Consider the following 11,561-nt stretch of genomic DNA (forward strand, 5'->3'; position numbering starts at 1 on the left):
GTAGTTAGAAAATTTGCATCACATACTTGCAGAAGACAACCCTAAGAGGGGACAAAAGAATCTCTCTGGAGAGGGAATTCCATAATTTTGATGCCACAACTGAGAAGGCTCTTTCCCAAGTTGTCACTCATCTAGCTTCAGATGCCATGCGTACCCAAAGCAGGGGCTCTGAAGATGATCATAGTGGTTGGGAAGGTTCATATGGGGCTATGCAGTCCTTAAGATAGGGGTGGCATCAGTAGTGAGCACCTCAGGGATGGATCATGCAGACACCATTCTTGCCTACTCTCACAGCAGGGACACCTTTTCATGTCCCTGTGTGAAAGCAGCACAAGTGCTTAAGCGCTATGCTGAATAAGTCAACCTTGTTACAGGTGGGGCTCAGTACATAGTGGCAACGACTATTCCAGTCAAAGCTGGGGTACTCAGGATAAAGAAGAGGTGAACTCAATGGCCAGAAGTAACATTCTGCCCTCTTAATTATTATCAGCAATTGATGCAGGCCTTGGCAGCCATCAGCCACAAGACAGCATCACAGTAATTCACATCTTTCCCAGATCATCATCCTTTTTACTTGGGTATCTTTTCTGTAAATCATTCTTTGATTAAAAGCACGGGATCTTGGAAGACATCCACACAAGTTATTGGAACAGGATGCTGCAGCACATTCTTGTCACTGTGGGTTGCTTCATTGTTCTTTTGAGCCAAAAGCCTGATCCAATTTTTTCACACTTTCATGCAATACTATGTGAAGCCCTGCCAATGTAACTTGTATTCTTCTGCAAGCCAGGATTCCTGATCTCTCTCATCCACTTCCCTGATGTTAAGCAGGCTTGCGCATGCACAGTCTAATGGAGTGGACTTCACAGAACTTTCATCTTTGAACACTGATTTCTTTTGACAGCTCTATTCACTTTCACCTAGTAAATACGGAATTTGTTTCCACTTCCACGTGGTGGTTCTGTCACAGACCAGTTAAGTATTTAACTGAAACAACCATAACTGAGTTCTGTATGTGGTTTAAAACAGTACCAGTCCTCTTTTTATGTTTAAGTATTTACAACCTATTCCTAAACATTGCCACATTATTTTGACATCCCTCTATTATTCCCCCCTCCGCCATCTTGGCACAATAGATTCCTAATATCAGTGTTTAGCATATGTTTTCTATTTATTTCTATATCAAAGGAGTTTCTGGTGCAAAGACTAAGGTATCTGCTCTATATTCTGTAACCTACCTTATATTTATGGGCTAAAAAGATTTGCCCAGCTCACTTCCTGCATAAGCTCTTGAAGATAATTTCTACTTGTTTAAGGAAATCATCATAGTTATATGTTTGTTTTGTACCACTAGAATGAGAGCACTCTCAATATCCCTGTTCATATCAGGACATTTGGACAAAGCTATTCATATACATATTTTGCATCCATTCAGGCTAGGGGTGTGCACCAGAGGGGAAAAATTGGTATTTTTCAGATCCGGATTTCAGGGAGGGCATAATTATTGGTATTCCAGGTTATTCAGGTCCCAAACACCAGTTCGCTATCTGGATTTGGATTTTTGGGAGGATTCTGATATTACAAGTGGGAATCTGCAAGGAAATTGCAGGAGCAGCCATCACTTTTCTTTTGCTTTAGCTTCCTCCCCTCTCCCCCTCCCCTTTCTCACTTTCAATCTCTCTCTTTCTCTGGACAATTCTGCATCTAGCATTTGCTCCACATTTTCTCAACTGGGAAGAAAAAATGCAGCTGAAAACCACATTCAAAAACCTTGGGACAATGCCAGAATGACTGCAAAGTCACCCCTGAACAACCATAAATCTATGCAGAAGGTACCATAAAACCCATTGATCAAAGAAAGCGAAAGTGGCATGCAGTGCGGAGGGTACCATAAAATCCAATGATCAAAGAAAGTGAAAGCAGCATGCAATGCAGAGGGGAATTTCTGCTCCAACATGGGTTTCCTAAAACAATGGAGGGAAAAACCAGTGCAGAATTGCCCTCCTCCAATGCCTGCCTTTCTCTTGTTATTTGCCCCCCTACCCCCTACTGTCACTTTTTCTCTTTCTTTCTGCATCCTCATTGACTCCTGAAACACACTGTCATTTTTGTCACTCGTTTGTCCCGATTGCTTCAAGGTTTTCTCCTCCCAATGTGCTTTGCTCTCTCTATTAGTCCCAAAGGGAGCAAAACGCATATGGAAGGGGGGGGGTTCCAAATCAATAGGGACAACGAGTGACAAAAATGACAGTGTGGAAGTGGCTCTCTCATTCCCCAGTGTCCCTGTCAGGAGATTAATCCTTTAGCCCAAATCTGTTTTATTTATAACGGGGGCTTGTGGGTTCTTGGCACCAGTGTATACAGGGATCAGAACCAGAACAAAAACTCCTTTTCCCCATAAAAGAGACAACATGACTGGATGTTTAAAGAATAAATGTTGTCTTTACTGAATAATATTGGAATTCACAATCATACCAAAACTGATACACACTCACAAACACACAAGATCCTTTAGATACAATAGAAATGGAAAGCAATCAGTATGGAAAATAATAACCTTTAACTAATTGGAGGTAAACACAGAAAAGGGTAACGGTTGTACTTATCTGATCTAGAAGGGAGTCTGATCTTCTCAATGAAGAAAGCGGGAACAAAAGATCTAGCTAGAGGGATTCTACTTCACACAGATGGAACCAGCCAACACGTGTGGGCTTCTTGGCGGCCGTCCAAGAGAGCACGTGAGAATTACCTGCAGTAGAGCTTAAGTTGCCTAAGTGGGAATAAAGATGGCTAGCTAGCTGGCTTGCTAGCTGGCAGAACTTTAGTTACAAAGGTGGGGTAAAGGTGGCTAGCTAGCCAGCTTGCTGGCTGGCTGGCTGGCAGAGCTTAAGTTGCAAAGGTAGGGTAAAGATGGCTAGCGTGGAACAAAGGCTGCTCCTCGCCTTTTATCACCTAGTGTCAAACCTCCTACCTGTAGTCCGTCCCATGCCCTATACCTATTGGGTATTGGGATGTGACGTATCTACCTACTGGGAGTGGGCAATATTCAAATCTTGACCTATACCTCAATGGAACCATTTGGTCAAGGTGTCAAAGTTGTATCACCAAGGAAACCTTTGATGTGTTGATGCTCTAGCTGGTACCAGGCAGTAAACAGGAAGAAGTCACTTTCAGATGCAAACCAGATACAGAGGGTTACGTGTTGACCAGAAATTCCTTCATGGTGGAAGACCTGTTGTTTCAAAGAGTTCTCTTTGCTGACCATAATGGAGAAGGCTTCTTCTTCCCAAGGCAGGATGGGTAGGTGTGTGTGTGTCTTCATTAGCATATTGGTGCAGGCAGCACACTGGCATAGCAGCATCCAAATGCAGGTAGACTCAAAGCAAGCAAACCACACAGCATTTCCAAAACCCATACACAAATGCAAGTACATTCCAAACATTCAAAAGTCAGCACAATACAAATAAAATACAGTTTTAAGCACATTTGCCAACACTGCTGTTCGGTACTCCTCCCCAGAGAGCTGGGAAAGGCATCCGCCATCGTTGTTTCGCAGACCCCGCCTCCAGAGCTGTTCGCTCAAGGACAGTTCTGGAAAAAGCTCTCTCAGCCCCACCTACACCACAGGGTGCCTGTTGTGGGGAGGGGAAGGGAAAGGAGTTTCTAGGCTGCTCTGAGACTCCCGAGTGAAGGGTGGGGTATAAATCCAATCTCTTCTTCTTTCTGGTCTCACACAAATACACATATAATCTTTCCTTAACACATTCTCTCTCTCTCTCTCTCTCTCTCTCTCTCTCTCTCTCTCGTGTTACATGTACACACACTTGCTTAGCTCAAGTGTTGGTAAGAGCTACTACTCCAACTCCTCCACCAGCTGCTGTCTCAACTGTGAGGAGGGTGATAACGACTGCTGGCAGAGCCACATTCTGTGTGAATGTGCAGGCATCCTTACTGTATTTTTGATGAATGTAAAACCCCTCCATTTTTGTTTAAAAGTCTCAGTTTGTTCTGTGTAAATGGGCCCAATCTGTGGATTTAAGTATCTGTAGATTTCCCCCATCACCATTAGATATATAGATTTGGGTCTATTACTTCCTATAGGGAATCTTTCCAGGGGAGTGCTGGAGTGGCTATTTTTCAAGCACATGATACCAAAATAACAGCACAACTGGTGCTGCCTTTCCAATAAAGAACCACAAAATTTCAAGTACATAGGATAAAGGGGTCTAGTTCTATGAGCCCCTGAACAAGTTACCCCCAACCATTAATCATTACTATGGGGAAAATATTCCATGCTTTATCCAGGACAAAGTATAGCCAAACACATAAGAACAACCAAAGCAACCACTGACAAAAGCCTCCCAATGCAAACAAAGCCAGCAAGCCCAACAGAACCAATGCAGAACCAGGGAATCCCAGCAGAGCCACAGGCCAATGTGGTAAGCTTAATGAAAAGTACTGGGTTTGCAGCATGGAGGATGACGACATGCGTTTGCACACGTTTATTGTACTTAACATCAAACTAACTAAAACAGCCCTGCAAGGCCAACTATATACACCCCCACCCAGCACACCCCTAATCCATTGGAGGGTTTGAATTTCCCACCAAAGTGGCTATTGGTTTGTGACTGGTGGGGAACTAGGATCCTATGTTCCTATTGTTCAAGGGAGCCAAGCTCCTGCTGTGCCGCAGACCCCTAGTGGCGGTCCGTGTACATAACACTCCTCCCCCCATAGTTCAGACCCTACCTAGGTAATGTAGTCCTGCAAGTAGGTGGGGGGTCTGCACTCTCGAAGGGAATGCCTGGGGGCCAGCACTGGTTCACTAACCACTGGTTCCGGTTGACTAGCTGTGACCTGTGGTTGTGGCGCCATTTGTGGAATCGGCTGTTGTGCTGCCGGCTCTGTCACTCCCAGAAGTGTTCCGCTCGGCGTGGCTTCCTCACCATTCTGGATGTCAGCTTGAACACTGGGTTCCTGAATGTGTGTCCCTGCTCCTGCCGTTAAGGGGGGGGGGTTTCCTCCTGCCTCCGGGAGCTGTCACCTCCGTAGTTGGTCGATGTGCTTCTGCAGAAGTCGACCATCATCTGTCGACACCTCGTAGGAGACTGGGCCCCTGACGTTGGTGACTCGACCCGCTATCCAGGGAGGCCCGGTCCCGTAGTTTCGGAAAAATATGGGGTCCCCTGGAAAGAATCCTTTTGGAGCCTCGCGCTGTTCGACCAACCTTCTTGAGTCTGGTGCCCTATCAGGGTGTAGTCGATCCAACAGAGTCGCCGGGCGCTAGCCCATCAGTAGTTCTGCGGGGCTGTGGCCAGTGACGGGGTTAGGCGTTGTTCTCTGAGTCAAGAGGAAACGGGCTAAGTGGAACTCCCAGTCCCCATCTGAAATCCGGCTTAGGGCTTCCTTCGCTGTACGCACTATTCTTTCTGCCTGGCCGTTGATCGCGGGGTGGAAGGGCGCTGAACGGATGTGCCGTATCACATTTCTCTGGAGGAACTCTTGGAACTCCGATGATGTGAAGGCTGCCCCGTTGTCAGAGACTATTGTGTCTGGCAAGCTGTGTGTGGCGAAAATCCGGCAGAGTGATCGGATCACTGCCTTTGTAGAAGAGGTGACACGGGGCTGATTTCCAACCACTTAGAGTAAGAGTTAATGTCATGCCTGCCCCTGCTGATGTCATGCCTGCCTTTGCTGATGCCCCTGAACAGGCTCCTGAGGACAGTACTGCAGCAGAAAGGCAAAGACTGGATCCTGTAGCTGAAAGCTATCTAAGTAGTGAGGAGGATAGAGCCTCCCAGGGAACACCTGCAAGGGATCAGTCTCTGCTGCAGCCCAGTAATTCATCATCAGACTCGCCTCCACCTGTAACCAGGCTCAGGAATGTAAGAAGACAACAGCTGAGAGAGCGAAGGCAGAATGCACGCATGCGTGCCAGAAGATCTCTTAGCCCTGATTACTGACAGGATCCTGTCCTCACTCCTGGCTAGCTAATGAGTTGATTAGCTAGCACTGTATATATGCAAGTCTGTTGCCAGCAGTCATTTGTGCTGGCAACGTCGTTTGTTCAGGACCTGAATCCTTGCATCTCTGCTCCAGACCTTGTGGAATTCTTCTCGGCTTGATCCTCGGCTTTTGACCTTTGGCTTTGTTGACCCTGCGTTCATCTCTGACTCCTCTGGTATTGTTGTGATTTATGGACTTGAAACTTTGGTATGTCTGACCCTGCTTTTGGACTGTGATTTAAACCTGCTTGAACCTTGCTACCTGATTTGCCCGGCTTGACCTCGGACTGTTCCTGGACTTTTGCTTGCTTGTGTCACGCCCCCTGGTCCTGCCGTGACAGTTAACCGTCACTAAGAATAATAGTCCCTGAAATGGCCCGGCAAAATCGATGTGCAGCCAGGACCACGGCTTATGGGTTAACACCCATGGCTGCGTAGGGGCATTTGGTGGGTTGGGCCGAACCTCTTGGCAGGCTTGGCACCTCCGGACCCATGACTCGATCTCGGCATCAATTCCCGGCCACCACACATAGCTCCGAGCCAGTGCCTTCATCCTTACTATGCCGAGGTGTGCTTCGTGGAGAGCCGTGAGGACTCGCTGTCGCAGGGCGCCAGGAACCACGACTCAATCTCCGCACAGGAGACACCCTTTCAGGGCCGAGAGTTCGTCCTTTCGGGTGCTAAAAGCTGTGAATTTGGCCCCCGGGGAAGCTGTAGGCCAACCCCTCACCATCCAACCCAGGACCCAGGAGAGTAGGGGGTCACGGGCTGACTTGGCAGCGATGTCGGCAGTGTGTAAAGGAGGCTCCGGGAGATTTTCGACAAGCAGGACCCCTAGTGCAGGGGCAGGATTGGTGACTGGCAGTGGCAGCCGGCTCAGTGCATCAGCATGACCCATCACCTTGCCCGGGCAGTGTTCCAGAGGGTACTGGTAGCCAGCCAGAAAAAAGGACTACCTGAGGACTTGGGGTGACAGGACTTGGGGTGTCTGTTTGTCTGCAGCTAATAGGCCTAAAAGGAGCTTATGGTCTGTAGCAATAGTGAAAGGGTGTCTGTACACAAAGTTCTGAAAATTTTTTACCCCGGCAACGATCGCCAACCCCGCCCTGTCGATTTCTGCATAGTTGCGCTCTGCAGCCATTAAGGTTCTTGAGTAGTAGGCCACGGGAACCTCACAGCCATCAGGGAGGACATGGCCCAGCACTGCGCCGATGCCATAGGGAGAGGCGTCACATGCAAGGATAACTGGTTGGGATTCATCAAAGTGGGCTTGCACATTGTTTGAAATTAAGAGCGCTTTCACCCCTCTGAACTTCCCTCGGGCCCCAGGACCAAGGGGCCGACTTATCCAGGAGTTGGTGTAGGGGCTCTGCTACCGCAGCCTTGTGTGGCAAAAAGGCATGGTAAAAGTTTATTAGTCCCAAGAACGCCTGTAGTTCTGCTTTACAGGTGGGCACAGGAGCCTCCACGATTGCCTTCACTTTGTCCTTAGCTGAATGAAGGCCGGTAGCATCTACCGGGAACCCCAGGAAGTCCACCTCAGAAACCCCGAGGAGGCATTTCTCCCATTTTACTTTGAGGCCAGCCGAGTCAAAACGTTGCAGGACGGCGCAGAGGCGGGAGGCGAAGTTGTCGGGGGATGCCGCAGCAATCAAGACGTCATCGAAGAACAGCGTCACTCCAGGGATCCCTTTTAACAATGAATCTATCAATTGTTGAAAAATCCCCGGGGCTACACTCACGCCGAATTGTAGCCTCTTTACCTTAAAGGCCCCCCTGTGGGTGACTATTGTTTGCGCTGTGGCCGTGGCCTCGTCTACTGGTAACTGTTGATAGGCTTGTGCCAGATCAAGTTTCCCAAAAATCTTAGCTCCCGCTAGAGAGGCTAAAACATGACTAACGACCGGGACCAGATAAGAATGGTCATGAAGGGCCTTATTAATTGTGCATTTATAGTCCGCACAGATGCGGACTTCGCCATTGGGCTTAAAGGGGGTTACGATAGGCGTTTCCCATACGGCATGTGAAATGGGCTCCAAGACCCCTTGTGCTACCAAGCGATCCAGCTCTGCATCAATTTTTGGTCGTATGGCTATTGGAGCTGTGCGGAAACGCATGCGGATAGGAGCCACCAGGGTGTCAGAACCCACAGCCAACAACGTAGTACACGCTTATCAGGAAAGGTAATACTTTATTGAAGAACTATAGATGCATTAACATGGGCACTGTTAAGAATGACAGCTGCCCATGGGGCATTAGGATATAGGGTATTCGTATGCATCCCCCCACTGCCCTGGCCAATGAGCCACCATCCCATGTGCGAAAGAAAGAGCTTCGGCCGTTTAGCGCTGAAGCTGGGAACGAAACACTCTCTCACAGTTCCCAAGAAAACCAGACATCAACATCCCCACCTGCAATACTTAGAGATAAGTGTTGTAGCAGCAAAGAAGCACAGAAGGAATGCAAAGGCAATTAGAAGACAACCAACCCCCCACCCCCATGGCAGCATAGCTGACACAGGGGGTCTAACTGCAAGGAAACCGGGAGGGCCTTGTAACATCCTAAAGCCCAAAAACCAGGCCCGGACCAGCAGACTGACCAGATTTCCCTCCACGACTATCAAGTCCAACAGTCCCTCGAACCCCTGGTACTGTACCCGGAACATCCCCATCCCCCTGATAGGAACTGGGTTCCTTTGGAAGTCCACCAAACTCAAATGGGATGGGCGTAAGCGGGGTCCCCCCTGAGGGCAAAGTCTGCATAGCGTGTCCACCAATATGATGGACACCGCTGACCCTGAGTCCACTTCCACTGGGCAGGGGGACCCCTCGATCCGAACAGTTACTTGGATCTTTGGGGTATCCACTAAATTCGGGAGGTGTAGTACCACTAAATTCGGGCTGTGAGGAGGTAGAGGTCGGAAGTCTCTGCTGCCGTCTCGTAGGTGGCGGCGGCCTGGCGGCGCGACTGAGCTGGACCGGCAGACACGAGCAAGATGACCCTGTTTCCCACAGGTGTGGCACATCGCGGCGTGGAATCGGCAGGACTTACGCTCGTGTGCCTCTCTGCAGCTTGCGCACGAGGAACGGCCTGTGGTCTTTCCGGTGGATCCTGATGCCGCAGGACCGGGTGGCTTTTGGTGAGAGAGGGAGAGGTTCTTGATTGCAAGACTTAACTTGCAATATGTGTCACAGCAAGAGTTTCATTGTTACAGAGTTTGTTTACATGTAATTGTATGTGAGAATAAAGATTAATTTAAGAACATGCAAAATATGGGGGAATTCTGTCAGATACCAGCCTAACTACAACATTTCTGTTAGTTTCAGGGATGGCTGAGATGTTATCATGGGGCACTTTCTGTCCTCATAAAAAGGCACAAGAGTAAAATAATCCTCAAACTTAGCAAACTAATTGGAATTGATTTGCATTGCTAATATGGACTTACAACCAAATGGAACGAACTAGGCAGTACACATGGTTAGTATGAACCAACCAGTAAACACAGTGAGATTGTAGCCACCTCCTTAGTCCCACTAACTTCACATTTCACACTGATTTCACACTAATCTTCCTAGAATCTTCACACTAATCTTCCTAGAATAATGCACTCACGATTGTGGAGAAGGAAGGATTCATCTCTGCAGTAGGAACAAACCCACAGAAGCTTCAGATCTGTAATCAAACAATGTACCAGAGTGGACTGTGAGCCACCTGCACTAGTAGGGCAGCCGTGTCTTATAAGTCTCATAGTGCTCCAGACTTGGTTACTCCAGACTAAGCTCATGGATATCAATGGGCTTTGATTGAAGTAACTCTGCACAGAATTGCACCATTAGTGCGCCATCCTACTTTTCATTCAAAACGACATCCCTGCGTGCTGTGATTTTTGCCCCTGTGTCCTCTCCAGAATTCAGAAGCACTTGCTAGTGGCATTTCCATCTCTCTTCCCAAGCATATTTGTATACAAGACCTCCACAGCATGCCCTCCAGAGGAAACATGAGGCAGGATCATGCACTGTATTTGTTGTAGTCATACTTTTGAAAAGACTTCAGTTCCTCATGGAAAGGCACGGTTTAAATGATGAAATGTTAGTAACACACATGCACAATGGAAGTGAAGGATGTTCTGGTTAATGACTGTATGCATCTATTGTTGGGAGTTCAACTGTTTTGTTTTCTCTTGTACCACTCAGATTTCTCCTTGATCCATGGATTGTTATAATTTCTAAATAAAGTGTAATTAGAAGGAATGTAGACCTCCATGTTGTGTAATTGAAAAATATGTTTATGGAATAAATCAATAACAGTCTGCGTTGCAAAAACTGACTTTGAACTGTCTAATTGGATTAGCAGCAGATGGTGGCTTTTCAATTGTCTTGGCTCAAAGCAGCTGATTGCTTAAAACCACCCACAAAAACTACTTTTATTTAAAATGAATATTACTTATTCTGGGAATCTCTTTTCTCATCTGTCCATGGTCCATTGTGTAATTGGAGTAATTCATAACTGTATTTCACTTGCTTAAAAACAGCACTGTGTTGACAGACCCATTTTCCCGTTCAGTACAATGTGTTCCCTTGCAACACTAGTCCTGTTTAAAACATGTTTCTTCTATGGGGATCTTAAATATTGCACTTTGTTCAAACATTTCCATTTCTGTTTTTCTTGGTTCAGATCTATGAACTATAGAGCTGCAGTGTGAAACTAAAACAGCCATGTCTTAATTTTAATTTTAGAATTTCAGAAACTTTAACATCTGTTTGGGTGATACTCTTATATAAAACCACTTGATTTCCCCTAATTTTTTAAAACTTGAACTATATCAGTGTTACAATGTGCTCTTGTCAGGTGCAAAACTGCAGCTGTGCCCTTTTGACCTCATACCTCAGGGCTGATTAGACCAGAGGGCATGGTGGTTTGTATCCAGCAGTGAACCAACAGAGAGGCAAGGATCCTTTAAATGAATTAAAGGTTTACTGAAGGCACTTATGCATCCTAAATTAATCTCATTCATACTTCACACACACTCATCCCAAAATTAGGTTGGCCAGACCTAGTGGCATGCAAGTACTTCCTGAGCAGGCTGCTTGGCAGAGAGCTCCATTAATGATGGAATGTAATACTCTGCCAGTGTGGATCTTTATTGTGTAGTGGGAAGCCGCATGGATCGACGACAGACAACGACATGGTGCATAGCACGCTTTATTAGGCACACAACAAAACATGCAGACAAACGGCCGGCAGGCCAACTATATACACACCTGGGGACCACCCCTTGGTCACCATTGGTGGGTTTGAATCTCCCGCCATGGCTCCCATTGGTTCCCCAGTGGAGGGACTAGGATCCTAGTCCCCATTGTCTTCCCGGACTGAAGCTCGGGTATATGCCCTGACCTCCGGTGGCGGTCAGTGGACACAACACCCCTCCCCCCATAGTCCGGAACCACCCCTAGGTGGCATAGTCTTTCAGGTACGCTGGGGGCTGTCGCACCCTTGCCGATCGTCTGGGGCCCTGTGCTGGGGCCACCTGGGTTCCGCCCTCCGGTGCGGAAGCCG

Source organism: Gekko japonicus, unplaced genomic scaffold (genome assembly GCF_001447785.1).
Source record: "Gekko japonicus isolate JY-2015 unplaced genomic scaffold, Gekko_japonicus_V1.1 scaffold212, whole genome shotgun sequence".
Lineage (NCBI taxonomy): Eukaryota > Metazoa > Chordata > Lepidosauria > Squamata > Gekkonidae > Gekko > Gekko japonicus.